The 14491-nt window shown below is 38.6% G+C and overlaps 1 protein-coding gene and 1 pseudogene across 1 annotated transcript in view; one reads left to right on the top strand and one right to left on the bottom strand.

The window, feature by feature from the left end:
- The window catches only part of LOC115840774 (zinc finger protein 300), a 105625-nt gene that overhangs the window by 43269 nt on the left and 47865 nt on the right, over nt 1-14491 (top strand). Inside the window, 2 exon segments of the mRNA XM_060296456.2 lie at nt 5806-6695; nt 10100-10254. The gene's annotated coding sequence lies outside the window, so the exon portion shown is untranslated.
- On the bottom strand, nt 4206-6479 carry LOC115840742 (52 kDa repressor of the inhibitor of the protein kinase pseudogene; annotated as a pseudogene).

The raw sequence follows: 14491 nt of genomic DNA, 5'->3' as shown, positions 1-14491 counted from the left end.
TAGTATTTGAGATCTTTGGCAATCTGGATACAACCAAATTCCAGAGTCTTATACATGAGTCCATACTGATATAAATAATTGAATAAATAAATGAGGGAGAAGAGATAGCTCTTCCTTGCTGTAGAATTCCAACTAATGAGTGTGAAAGGAATGAGGAAAACAGAAAATCACCATTAGGTCAGTACCACAGGAATAACTGCAGATAAAATCCACTGATGGATGCTAAAATTAGGAGGTGAAAATTTGGGAAGAAATATACTTGTAGAGCTTCATACCATCGCTTCCAAAATATTTATTAACTGCAAAGGAAAATATATTACCTTGAGAGTGGAGAGACCTGATGGAAACCCTCTTAACCAAGTGATCAAAGTCAAAGTCACCAGTAATAAGACATATCAACAACCTAAATCCTGTGATGGGATGCCCTCAGGAGGACACAAAATCACTTCTGCAGTGTTCTTGTCTAAAATGCATAACCTCAGACTAATCATGAAGAAATATCAGACAAACCCAAATTGAGGAACATTAAAATAGGAGATCAATACCCTTAGAACGTGTCAAGGTCATGAAAGACAAGGAAAGACAGAGGAACTGCTGCAGATTAGAGGAGACTAAGGAGAAATAACTAGTGCAGTGTGAGATCCTGGACTGGACCTTTTCAAAAATAGTTTCAGTGGAAAAACTTATGAAATTCAAATACAGTTTTTACAGTAGTCAATAACATTGTACTAATGTTAATTTCCTGATTCTCATGCTTGTACTGTGGTTATGTAAGATGTTAACATGAGGGGAAGCTGGTTGAAAGATATCAGGACACTGTTATATTTGCAACTTTAATTTTTTAATATTTATGTATTTATTTATTATTTTTTTGGCTGCGTCGGGTCTTAGTTGTGGCACACTGGATCTTTCATTGTGGCGCACAGGTGCTTCATTGTGGTGCATGGGCTTCTCCCTAGTTGTGGCGTGCGGGCTTCTCTCTAGTTGTGGTGCACGGGCTCCAGAGCACCAGGGCTCTGTAGTTGTGGCATGCAAGCTCTCTAGTTGTGGTGCGTGGGCTCAGTAGTTGCAGTGTGCGGGCTTAGTTGCCACAAGGCATGTGGGATCTTAGTTCCCTGACTGAGGATCGAACTGGCATCCCCCTGCGTTGCAAGATGGATTTTTAACCACTGGACCACCAGGGAAGTCCTGCAACTTTTACATAACTTTTATATGCTTGTTCTTTAAAAAGAATACCCATTTTCACTTATTACATTAGTAATTAAAAGAAATAATTCCCAGTATATGGCAAAGAGCACAGGTTATATAGTCAGAAAGACACAGCTTGATATCTAGCTCTACTACATATTAGCTTGTGTGACTTATGCAGGTCACTTCAGTCCTCTGAGCCTCCATTTTCTTCATATGACTTTCTTCAAACTGAGATGACAATGCCTTAAGCATAAAATTGTTACAAGCATGAGTTATGCTTGTAAAGCACCAGGTGTAGCACCTGGCACAGAACAGGTAGCAGCAAGTCTAAGTTTTTCTTCCCATAAGAGACAGTCAATTCACTACACAATTGAATTGACCCAGTGCCCTATAGGAGATCATGGTCCAGAGATCATGTGCTATGGAGATCATAGTCCAGAGAGGGATGCAGTCAGATCACTTCAATTTCACTCAATTTCTTTCTTGTGCTTATCAATATATACCCTGCATGACCCATGATTTGGTATTTGTGATCCTCATGAGCAGCTGAAGAAAAAAAAATAAAAGAAAGTTTGCAATCCACTCTACTACACTGCAAGCTCCTTGAGAAGAGGGTTACTGTTTCACTTATTCTTCACAGAGGCCTTAGTATAGGCCCTTTCACAGAAGGAAGGGCTTTCTGGCCACCCACTTAGACTCCTATGTGGTAGGTTGAGTCCAGTATTTATGATGGGGGAGAAGCTGCATCCTCTCTTCCCTGGGATGCCCTGGCCTTTCCCTCCTTTTTTCTTTTTAACTCTTAGTGGTTCCCTGGTAGGCTAACCAGCATATGGATAATATGAGGGTTTTTCTGTACTGCCCCACCTTATGGTGTTGGAATGGCTTTAATTGGAACTTATCCTTTCCCTTTCTTTCCATTTGGGTTTCATTCTTGGGTTGGGAAACTCTCTGGCTTCTGTTCCATTCACTTGTGTTGCCTTAACCCTGCAAGTTTGGGATGAGGTGTCCCACTACTGAATCTTAAGCTGTTTCTGCAACAGGCTTCTGTAATCACCACACTCATGCTGCCCTCTGGGGAGAGATCAGCAGTTCCTGCTGACATACTAGAAGGCCAGGCTTGTGGCCCTTGCTGCAGCCATTTTAAACATTCTTGAGTATATTTCACAGTGCCTGCCGTGGACATGCTGGCTCCACTTCCTCCTGGGTCTATGAAGGCTGCTCTGGCCAGGGCTGAGATTAACTGTCCTGAGTCTGCAGACTCAGTTGCTCTCATGTCTCTAGCACCTGTAGTGGTGCATGGTGCCTGTTGTCATTGCTACTGCCACTCCTGTTGTTGTCAGGCACCAAAAGTCTCTGGATTTCAAGAAAGAGTGTGCTTCTCTGCAGTAAAAGATAAACTCAGTAGGCCTGGGTTGCCTAAAACCTGCACATTTCAAAGAAAGGTTTGACCACTTGCCAGGCTCCCAGGAGGTAACCTCTAAGTTTTTGGAATATCCTGCCTGACAAAAGCATCTTTTTTACATGGGGCTTTGGGACACTTAGTATCAGTTTGGCCTCTGAGAGGCTAGAGACTAAGTAACGAAGGTCAGCCATGTATGCACACCTTGTCTACGTGACTGACCCTGAATAAAAACTCTGGACACCAAGGCTCAAGTGAACTTCATGGGTTGGCAGTACTTTGTGCATGTTGTCTCTCATTGTTGATAGAAGACTTAAATGTTGTCTGTATCAATCCACTGGGAGAGGACAGATGGAAGCTCGCATCTGATGGCTCTTCTAGACTCTTCCCTGTGTATCTTTTTCCTGGCTAATTTTAATCTGTATCTTTTTTTCCTTTTTTTTAAACTGAGGTATAGTTGATTTACAGTATTATATTAGTTTCAGGTGTACAACATAGTGATTCAAAGTTTTTATAGATTATATTTCATTTAAAGTTATTATAAAATATTGGATGTATTCCCTGTGCTGTACAATATATCCTTGTAGCTTATTTATTTTGTACACAGTTTGTACCTCTTAATCTCCTACCTCCCCACATTGGTAACTTTTATTTTTTTAAACAAAATTCACATTTTATTTAGGTTGAAGTAAACTATACAAAATTGATTTTCTTCACCAAAAATAACAGCAATATTTTCTGTATTATTCCTAGATAAACCACAAAACACTTATTTTTGTAGGTTTTCTAGGTTTTGCTTGTAAACCAAGGTGAGGCAGTAGATATAGTCATGGAAAAAGACAGAAGAAAACAGAGAAATCAGTTGTCAGTATCCATGGCCTCTGATCCTGTCTTGACCATGAAACAGAAGTGTTCAACATATACCTGTCAAAAAGCTTATGAAGATGTAGGCTCAATAAAGGAATGTAAACAGCAACAATCAGATGTGGAACAACAAGGGAAGGCTCTTCCATTCAAACTTTAACTATAACTTGTTCCTTCAACTTCATTTGATAAAGACAAAATCTACACTGAAATCCTTGTTTGGCAAACTCACACGTTTCTCTTACGGTCTGATAATTTTCTTAACTGTCCCTTACAGATTTTTAACAGCATACTTAAAACTCCTACTATTCAAAGGTCAGTCATGAGCTTCCTTGTAATGTTTTGTAAAATGTATTCCTTCCTCCCATACCTCCTCAAAATTTATTTCTTCAAAGAACTGATAACTCAGTACCTGACAATTGGATCCGCAGTGACAAATGTTATATCTAAAATGACTTAACTAATACAATTTCAAAGTGCCATTAGCAGAGATCACACAGAGTGTAACATGGTACTTTCAATGCTATCTTCTGGAAGAACAGTTAGGTCTCCAAAGCATAGGACTTCAAACGGGCCATTTAAACAGGAAGATTATCAATGACTAATGTACTCAATGCGAGGCCTACAGGTCAAGATATTCAGTGATTAAGTGGCCTACGTACACCTTACAACTTTTCTGAAAGGTATTTTCAAATTTCTTACAGATTTTTTCAAATATCAAATATAAGAGAAAGCCTATTTTAAAAGTCTCTTAGGTATTTTAAATGGTTTCTGAATTATCTGTAGGAAGCTCTGACTTAACTTGTATGGAGTTTGATATATGTATCCACCATTAAATCCAAATCACATTTTATATCAAAATTTATGTTAAGCAAAGCCAAGTTACTTGACCTTTGGTCTGTCAAAGTGTTCCTCAGGTATGCTTTGAGACGCTTTCATCCATTTTCATAGCGTTCATTCTCAACCTTCATCACAGGAAGAATACATAGGACCTTCAGCAATGCATAAACATTAGGAAAAAACTTGATGTCTGGCAGATGAAGGGCTTCATAAATAGTGGATGGAAGCTCTATATCTTTCCCTCTGTGTTTCCACTTGATTCTCCAACAATGCAGCTCAGCAGAGAGTGTGTCAGGATTAGGTAAATCACTTCCGTACATGTCAGCATGATGCTCCTCTGATGTATTGAATTTAAGCTGTCCCATGACATAGGGTACCAGAGATAAGCATTTAAGAGCTTTGAGGTGTTGTTTTGAGAATGTATCTTTCAGTTCCTGAATAATGTGTTCCACTGTTGGAACATTTAGAGTTTCTTTATAGTAACTCTCAGAGGTTAGCTGAAATTCCAGGTTACTATGCTGAGCTCTGTGAAATTTCCCTGGGAGTTTCATCTGAATATCAAGTTTGGTTGCCAAATTTGTGGCTTCCTCAAACCAGAATTCATGATAAACTTCGATATTTTCCATCACTTCATTTAGTGAATGCAGCACTGCAGTCAAACTACTGGCTGCAAAGAAGACATCAGAAGTTTACCCCTGAAGATTTTTCCCAAAGGCTCTTGTAAAAGATAGAACATTTTTAAGAACAATGTTGGTAACGATGAAATCAAAATCTGTTACTGCACTACAGAGTACAAATGCTCGGCCAGCTATACAGTTATTCCATCTAACATTTGTGTCACTATTTATACCATCTGTACATAAAACAAGTGTTTGTAGGAGGTCCACTAAGATTTCAAAAGCATCATGCCTGCCTGTCCACTGAGAATGGCAAATTTCCTTCAGTTCTTTGCCCCTTTCTTCATTGTTCTGAAATAGAACAGAAATTACATTGTCAAGCTCTAAAAGCAGTTGTGGTGATTGATGGGAAAAAGAACAAGCTTCCTCAATTGTTCCTAATGTGACAGATACTCCCATAACAGGCACTGATTTTGCCAACCACATATTTTAAGGCACAGGAAGAGCAGAGTGTGTAGATAGCTTGGGGATATTTCTCTAAAAGTCTAGAAGCAACAACTTTCACTTTGGAAGAAAATCCACTGGACACAATGTAAGCCTGGCCACGACAGTACTCCATGTTGAATCCCCACTTCTCAGTTATCGTAGTGTGAAATTTCACAGCCAAAATTTCTGCATCCGCTTCGTAAGGCAGGAAGCCCACAAATTCCTCTCTCAGGTTGTGAGCTTCATCAACAAATCTCACCAACACAGGCAGGTGCTCTTCCCCTGCTAAGTCCACCACATCGTCAGTGACGATGGAAAAGAAGTGAGTCTCTCACTTCCCTTAGGGTTTCTTCCCAAATGCAGCTCTCACAGCTCTCTAGCATCTGTTTCTGCTGTGTTTTCAAACAGAACAATGTGTTAACTGCTGCTGTCTCAAAGCGCCTTCTCAGAACCTCTTCACCAGAATTGATCCGGCACTCCAGCAGTGCTTGAAAGTTATCAGGAGTAAAGAGACCTTCTGGGATTTCATCAGTTTCATATCCATCCAGAGGTATGTTCTGTTTTCCCATAAGAATCAAAATTTCAAATAAAGATTTTAAGTATTCTTTGTTTTCCTTCTCTTCAAGGGTTAAAGTTAAAATGTCTTCACCCTGCTCTTCACTCCCTTCTTCTGCACTGGGGTTCTGAGCATTGTTGCTGTTTATTTCCTTATGTTTTGGTTCCTGTTCAGAAGTTTCATCAATTTTTTTCTGTTTCAGTGTCCTGATTTCATCTTCACTCAATTCTTTTATTCGTTTTCTGTGTCTACTGTGTGGATTATTCAAATGGCTGGTAAGATCAAATATTGTTGGCATTGCATTATCTCGAAGAACTGTCCTATAAGGACTCTCCCAATGACTTCACATGTATTTGCTTCAATTAATTTTGAGAAATACAATAACCCAATCATTCTTTAGTTTTCTGATGCCTCTGCAAAATGTATAGTTCTACAGATCATAGACGTCTCAAAGTGTTTGGCACACAATCAGTAATGTTTATTTAGTTTATCAGGTGTTTTATCTTCTAAGTCTGCTCTCCTACAATTCTCCACCGACTTCTGGCATCTGGCTGGATCCCATGGGAACCTGAAAAAGTCCAGGTCCGACTGCGTGCTCTTCCGCGTGCAGTTGGGGGCCGCGCAGAAGTTCCGCATCGTAGTCTGCCAGCCGGCCGGCCCAGCCCTCACAGCCCTCGCGCTGCCGCTGCTGGTGCACCTCCCGCCCGCCCGGGATGCTGCCGCCTCCTTACCACCCTCATTGGTAACTATTACTTTGTTTTCTATATCTGTGAGTCTGTTTCTGTTTTGTTATATTCATTCATTTGTATTTTTTAGATTCCATATATAAATGGTAACATACAGTATTGGTCTTTCTCTGACTTATTTCACTAAGCATAATACCCACCAGATCTGCCCATCTTGTGGGAAATGGCAAAATTTCATTCTTTTTACAACTGAGTAATATTCCACTGTGTGTGTGTGTGTGTGTGTGTGTGTACGTACCACATCTTTATCCATTCATCTGTTGAGGGACAGGTCATCTGTTGTTGACTATGGTAAATAATGCTGCTATGAACACTGGTGTGCATGTATCTTTTCAAATTAGTGTTGTTTTCTTCAGATATATACTATGGAATGGAATTGGTGTGTCATATGGTAGCTCTATTTTTAGTTTTTTAAGGAACCTTCATACTGTTTTCCACAATGGCTGCACCAATGTACATTCCTACCAACAGTGCACAACAGTTTTCTTTTCTCCACATAGTCGCCAACATTTATTATTTGTGGTCTTTTTAACAATAGCCATTCTGATAGGTGTGAGGCGATTTTTTTTGTGGTTTTGATCTGCATTTCTCTGATGATAAGTGATGTTGGGCATCTTTTCATATGCCTGTTGGCCATCTGAAAGTCTTGTTTGGAAAAATGTCTATCAGCTCCTCTGCCCATTTTTTAATAGGATTGTTTGTTCTCTGTTGTTGAGTTGTATGAGTTCTCTATATATTTTGGATATTAACCTTTTATTAGATGTATGATTTGCAAATATTTTCTCCCATTTGGTATGTTGTCTTTTCATTTTGTCGATGGCTTTCTTTGCTGTGCAAAAACTCTTAAGTTTAATTAAATCCCATTTGTTTATTTTTGCTTTCGTTTCCTTTGCCTTAGGAGACAGATTTTTAAAAATATTGGTACAATTTATGTCAAAGTGTGTTCTGCCTATGCTTCTTCCTGGAGTCTTATGGTTTCCAGTCTTACATTTAGGTCTTTAATCCATTTTGAGTTTGTTTTTGTATATGGTCGCAGAAAATGTTCTAATTTCATTCTTTTACATGTAACTGTCCAACTTTCCAACCACCACTTATTGAACGGTCTGTCTTTTCCCGCATTGTCTATTCTTGCCTCCTTTGTCATAGATTAATTGACCATAAGTGTGTGGGTTTATTTCTGGCTTTCTATTCTGTTTCATTGATCTTTCTGTCTGTTTTTGTGCCAGTACCATATTCTTTTGATTACTGTAGCTTTGTAGTATAGTCTGAAGTCAGGACGTATGATTCCCCCAGCTCTATTCTTCTTTCTCAAGATTGTTTTGGTTACGCAGGGTCTTTTGTGCTCCTATAAAAATTTTAAAATTATTTGCTCTAGTTCTGTGAAAAATGCCATTGGTATTTTGATAGGGATTGTGTTGAATCTGTAGATTGCCTTGGGTGAAAGTTTAGTATCTTTAAATAACAAACATTTATTATCTCACAGTTTCCGTGGGACAGGAATTTGGGCATGGCTTTGCTGAGTCCTCTGGCTCACAGTTTCTCACAGGACTTCAGTCAAGGTTTCAGGTGCTGAGGACTCGTGTGAAGATTTGATTAGGGAAGGATCTGCTCCCAAGTTCACTTGAGTGATTATTTCATTCAGTTACTCAAGAGCTGTTGGACTGTAGACCTCAGTCCATGGATGAGTAGCAGGCAGGTGATTTGAGACAGTGGACCAAGGAACTAGGAAGTATCCTCTGAGGGTTGAAAGGACTGAGCTGATGCTGAGGAAAAATTTATTCCAAACCTGGAAAAAGGCAAAATGCTCATTGCTTGATTCCTTCATATCATGCTAAAGCTTCATCAGAGAAATCAATTAGGCTTTCATCTGACTCTGGAATATAACTAACAATTAACAGTTGGCAAGGGTACAGACAGCTCTGTAAAGTTAGCGGTTAGTTTATTGAAAATTATAGGGTTTGATATTTTGCTGCATTGTGGAGAAGATAACCCTAAAGTTTATAGGCTTGTTCTCTTGAAGAATATTTATAGATTTTCATCTGACTGAGCAATTTTTGATTCTTTTCCCTTTGCATAGTACAGAACTATGTTCTTCAAATGCTTTTGCCACCAACCCCATTGTCTTCTAATTGGTTTTTTCATTAATAAGTTAAAATTTGGCACGTGATTATTACCTGTTGTTTTTAACAGTGAGTGCCAATTAGACTGTGGAAAACAGACTTGACCAAAGATACTGCTCTGAGTATTGCAAGCCATAGAAATGATAAAAACAGATGACATTCTGCCATCTGCAGAGGGAGAGGCGTGGGGATGTTTTGTCTCTGTACAATCTTAGAGCAAAACTAAAACAGCTGAAGTGAGGCTTGTACCTACAAGTTCTGATTATGTTATCTTATATGATGAAATTCTAGTTGTTGCAGGAAAGGATCAGAGAAATAAGCAATACGTTTTTCCTAAGCAAGCCAATGAGTCCTAGGGAATTTTATAAAAAGAAGCTGAAACTGGCTAGACAATGTGACTGTCTTTGGAAACTGGTTTTGTTTTTCAAGGAGAGGGAGTAAGAGAACAGTGTTTACCTCATGATCTCAGTTACTGAGTCAGTGGATAAAAGTCCAGTAAGTTCATACACAGCAAACACAGCAGAGAGTACAGTAACTGCTTCAAAGTATTTTCAGAGAAACACCAGAAGGCAGAATGATTCAAAAAAAGAAATAAGTGACCGGAAGCATATGGACTAGCTAATTTAGGGAATCAGATGTAAAATATATAACTCTGCCACTCTGAAAAGTTTTGGTAAATGCTGTTCATGCCAGGGAGCTTCCTAGCCTACAGAACAAAATAGATTGAACAGGAAGAACCAAGGTAGCATGAAGAATTTCAGGAGTATTTTAAGTAATCCTACTATCTAGAGATCAGGGAACCTAATTTCTATGACTTGTAGAGCTTTCTCCTTAATTCATGATGACTAATTAATAAACTGAGCTCAGGGAATGGGATAGTTTTAGATATAGAGAAGGAGTCCGAGGCTTTCATGAGATGGTTTTGATCATTAGTTTTAGACAATGAAGGTAATTCTATTTTAAACTGGAGAATTTTCAAGAAAAAATATTTGCAGTAGTATAATTACGTTGTACTCAAATGATACAAATGTTTTTTGAAAATTACATGTTCCTTCTGCTCTCTTAATAGACCTGTTTGATATAAGAATCTTTCAAACAATAGTTAAAATTTAGGCACAGTTAGAAGTTAATTTACTCCAGTGGAAATTTGCTCAAATTTGTGTCTTATATATACTCACCTCTGTGACCACAGAATTCTAATTTGTCAATGTGTATAAACACAGGGTTTGGCAACATAATCAAAAATATCATATTTCTTACAATTTTCTCTCTTCCTCAAGGCCCTTATGTCTTGCAAACTTCTCTCCATACATTGGCTGGTTCTGATGGTGCTGACCACAGCACGAGGCCTCTGGGAGCTGAGGGAATTCCCCCGTTGTGCTGGGTTCTGGCTCGCCTGCATTCCTTGCCTTCCTCTGGTGCTGCCCTGGCTCAGGTAAGTGCAATATTGTGCAGTGTGGTCCTCTCCCACTGATGAATCATCAGTGTTCCTAACAAGCCTGGCAGGTGACTTGTTGCTTCCTGTACTCAGACCCATCTACACAACTGAGGAAAACGGCTCAGGTTAAGTTCCAGTATCTAATGTCAATTAGAATTTAATTAATAATGAGTCAGTAAGGAAGATAGAGGTGAATACATCTAACATCCTAACCTCCACTGTCTTCTGCAGTGACTTTCATCCAATAATTTGTATTTGTATTATTATAGGAGAATTCATTCTTCTTTGAAAATTTTAAGACTTATGTAGAGTTCCCAATAATCCATGTGGCTATTTTTTCCTTGAATTTTATTTCTTTATTCTACATGGAATTATTTTACTTAGTACAAATACTTTTACTTCTAAATGTAAATATCTTCAGATTTTAGATCGCAAAAGTGAGATAGAACATTCTCTAGGATAGCTCACATACTAGGATGCAAAACAAGCCTCAACAGATTTAAAGAGTAAGAATTATTTGAAGCATCTTTTCTGACCACAATGGCATGAAACTAGAAATCAACCACAGGAGGAGAAACAAAGAAAAAGGCAATTACATGGAGACTAAGAAACATGCTACTAAAAAAACCAATGGGTTAATGATGAAATCAAAGAGGAAATAAAAAAACAAATACCTCGAGACAAACAACAATGAAAACAAAACACAACCATACAAAATCTATGCATGCAGCAAAAATAGTCCTAAGAGGGAAGTTTGTAGTGATGCAGGTCTTCCTCAAAAAACAAAAATAATCCTAAATAGGGACTTCCCTGGGGCACAGTGATTAAGAATCTGCCTGCCAATGCAGGGGACACAGGTTCGATCCCTGGTCTGGGAAGATTCCACATGCCATGGAGCAACTAAGCCTGTGTGCCGCAACTACTGAGCCTGCATGCCACAACCACTGAAGCCCACATGTCTAGAGTCTGTGCTCTGCAACAAGAGAAGCCACTGCAATGAGAAACCAGAGCACCACAATGAAGAGTAGTCCCCACTCACCACAACTAGAGAAAGCCCGTGCGCAACAATGAAGACTCAACATAGCCAAAAATAAATAAATTTTTAAAAAAGAATTTTTACTTATTAAAAAAAGACATAAAAGAGGAGAAATAGCAACTGATACCGCAGAAATACAAAAAATCATAAGAAAATGTTAAGAACAGTTATATGCCAAAATGGATGACCTAGAAGAAATGGACAAGTGTCTAGAAACATACAGCCTGCCAAAACTGAATCAAAAAGAAACAGATAATTTGAACAGACTGATTACTAGAAGTGAAATAGAATCTGTAATTTTAAAAACTCCCTGAAAAAAAAGTCCAGGATAGGATGACTTCACTGGGGAATTCTACCAAACACACAAAGAATAACTTATACTGAAAAGACTCTTCCAAAAGACTGAAGAGGAGGGAACACTCCCAAAGTCATTCTATGAAGCCACCACCACCATGATACCAAAACCAGATAAAGACCCTACCAAAAAAGAAAATTACAGGCCAATAATCTTTGATAAATATAGGTGCAAAATTCCTCAACAAAATAGTAGCAGACTGAATCCCACAACACATAAAAAGGATCATATATTGTGATCGAGTTGGATTCATCCCAGAGTCACAAGGATGGTTCAGCATATGCAAATCAATCAATGTGATACACCACATCAACAAAAGAAAAGACAAAAACCACATGATCATCTCAGTAGATGCAGAAAAATCATTTGATGAAATTCAGCATTCATTCATGATAAAAACTCTTGCAAAAGTGGATATAGAGGGAACATATCTCAAAATAATAAAAACCATTTATGACAAAACCACAGCCAACATAACATTCAATGGTGAAAAGCTGAAAGCCTTCCTGCTAAAATCTGGAACAAGCCAAGGATGCCAACTCTCACCAATTCTATTCGACATAGTATTGGATGTCCTAGTTATAGCAATCAGACAAGAAAAATAAATAAAAGGTATCAAATGGGAAGGGAAGAGGTAAAATTATCACTATGTGCAAATGACAAGATACTCTATATAGAAAACCCTAAAGACTCCACACAAAAACGGTTAGAACTGATAAATAAATTCAGAAATGTAGCAGGGTACAAGATTATTATACAGAAATCTTTTGGCATTTCTTTACACTAACAATGAAATATCAGAAAGAGAAAGTTAAAAACAATCCCATTTAAAACCACATCAAAAATATAAAATAAAATGCCTAGGAATAAACCTAACCAAGGACATTAAAGACTTATACACTGAGAACTATAAAACATTGATAAAGGAAACTGAAGATGATTCAAGGAAACAGAAAGACATCCCATGCTCTTGGATTGGAAGAATTAATATTGATAAAAGGGCCATACTACGGAAAGCAATCTACAAATTTAATGCAATCCCTATCAAATTACCCATGACATTTTCCACAGAACTAAAGCAAGTAATCCTAAAATTTATATGAAATCATAAAAGACCCAGAATTGCCAAAGCAATCCTGAAAATAAAACAAAAGAACAACAACAATGAAAAAACAAGAACAAAGTTGGAGGCATAAGCCTCCCAGACTTCAGACAATAGTACAAAGCTACGGTAATCAAAACAGTATGATACTGGCACAGAAACATACACATAGATCAATGGAATAGAATAGAGAGCCTAGAAATAAACCCATACACCTACGGTCAATTAATCTTTGACAAAGGAGGCAAGAATTTACAAGTGGTGCTTGGAAAGCTGGACAGCTGCATGTAAATCAATGAAGTTAGAACACTGCTTCACACCATATACAAAAATATACTCAAAATGACTTAAAGACTTAAATGTAAGATGACTCCAGCCTCCTGATTGCAACAGTGCCCTAGGCCATAGGTAAGCAGGCAGCAGCAGCAGCAGCAGGACCTAGGACCCTGTCCCTGCAGCTGCAGAGACACCCATGACTCTGACCCTACGTTCCCTCACTTACAGTGGTGGCACCAGCAAACCGAACAACCCCAGAGGCACAATCAGTGATAAGGCTGGCATGGGGCGACACCTCTGTCTGAGGCAGTGGAGGGTGAAAGTGCAGACTCCCAAATAGAATCAGAGGCAGCTCCGGTAAGAGAAACCAAAAAGGTGTGCTATAGCGCCACTTACTGGAAATGAAAAGAAAGTCCTCTAATTTCTAAACAACTGAATCATTAAAATCAAGTAGCAAGTTGGCTACTTCAACGCACTGGCAGAGGAACAACTCATCAAGCAGTACAGTAACAACAGTAATAATAACACTATACCACAAAAAGGTAATGACACTTCTACAGAAACCAAACTTAAGGTCATGAAATATTATGATCGAACAGAGGATTCAAAATAGGTGTCATAAAGAAACTCAACAAGCTACAAGAAAACTCAGAAAGGCAGTTCAGTAAGCTCAGGAATAAAGTTAATGAGCATAAGAAATACTTTACCAAAGAGATTGAAATTCTAAAAAGAACCAAATAGAAATCCTGGAGCTGAAGAACTCAATAAATGAGACAAAGAGTGCATTAGAAAGCATTGGAAATAGAGCAGACCATATGGAAGAGAGAGTTAGAGAGCTTGAAGATAGAAATATAGAAATGATATAAGTGGAAGAGAAAAGAGAATATTTTGTAAAGTGAGGAAAGTCTACAAGAGCTATCCACCTTTTTTAGGAATAGCAACGTTAGGGTAATAGGTATCCCAGAAGGAAAAGAGAGGAGAAAGGAGCACATAGTTTATTTAAAGAAATAATAGCTGAGGTGGCCAATATGGGGGAGTAGGAAGACCCTGAGCTCACCCCCTATGCGCATACCAAAATTACAACTACTTACAGAACAACTGTCGATGAAAATGACCTGAAGACTATCAGAAAAGATTTTCTGCAGCTAAAGATATAAAGAAGGAATCACAGTGAAGTGATAGGTAGGAGGGGCAAAGATACGGTATAGTCGAAACCCACACTCTCAAGTTGGGGGACCCACAAACAGGGGGAGAATCACAATTGCTGAGGTTCTCCTCAAGGAGCAAAGGGTCTGAGCCCTACATCATGTTCCTTGGTCCAGCGGTCTTGCATGGGAAGGAAGGCCCCCAGAATATCTGGCTTTGAAAACCAGTGGGGCTTGTGTATGGGAGAGCCAGAGGACTGTAGGAAACAGAGACTCCAATCTTATAGGGTTCACACAAAATCTTACATGCTCCAAGACTC

Source organism: Globicephala melas, chromosome 3 (assembly GCF_963455315.2).
Source record: "Globicephala melas chromosome 3, mGloMel1.2, whole genome shotgun sequence".
NCBI lineage: Eukaryota > Metazoa > Chordata > Mammalia > Artiodactyla > Delphinidae > Globicephala > Globicephala melas.
Note: the sequence above shows the minus strand (reverse complement) of the source record. Positions and strands in the feature narration are given on the sequence as shown.